A 541-nucleotide genomic window follows, 5' to 3' on the forward strand; every position below is an offset into this window, starting at 1 on the left:
TATGTATATATGTATACATACATATATATACATACATACACACACATACACACACATGTGTGTATGTATATGATAAGACAGTTTAGTATTCAAAATCCAAACACTATTGTGACAGAATAAGTACATTACCTACATTAGAGTTTATTTATTCGTCCGAAGCTAAGATCACGTATGAAAATATTCAATCAGTAATATTTATAAATGCGGCGAGTTTAACTTTCCTCTTGCTGTCTCATATTATTGTCATCATAAACATGTGAGCGAAAACTAGGCTTATCCGATTGTTTTGATAGTAACAGTGCAATGTAAACACACACACACACATACACACACACGCGCGCGCAGAGTTGTTCTTATCGGCAGGTTTACAACAACTTAAAGTATAGTAAACGCAGGGTGTCAACTATTCCCAAAATAGAAAATCGATCGAACCTAGATACTGTTAATATAGACAAGCCATATATGAATTACAGTTAAAATAAAAAGTTTAAAATAACGAAATTACAAGCATAAAAACAAAATGACTAACACCGTAGATAGT

The sequence above is a fragment of the Octopus bimaculoides genome, chromosome 2 (genome assembly GCF_001194135.2).
Source record: "Octopus bimaculoides isolate UCB-OBI-ISO-001 chromosome 2, ASM119413v2, whole genome shotgun sequence".
NCBI lineage: Eukaryota > Metazoa > Mollusca > Cephalopoda > Octopoda > Octopodidae > Octopus > Octopus bimaculoides.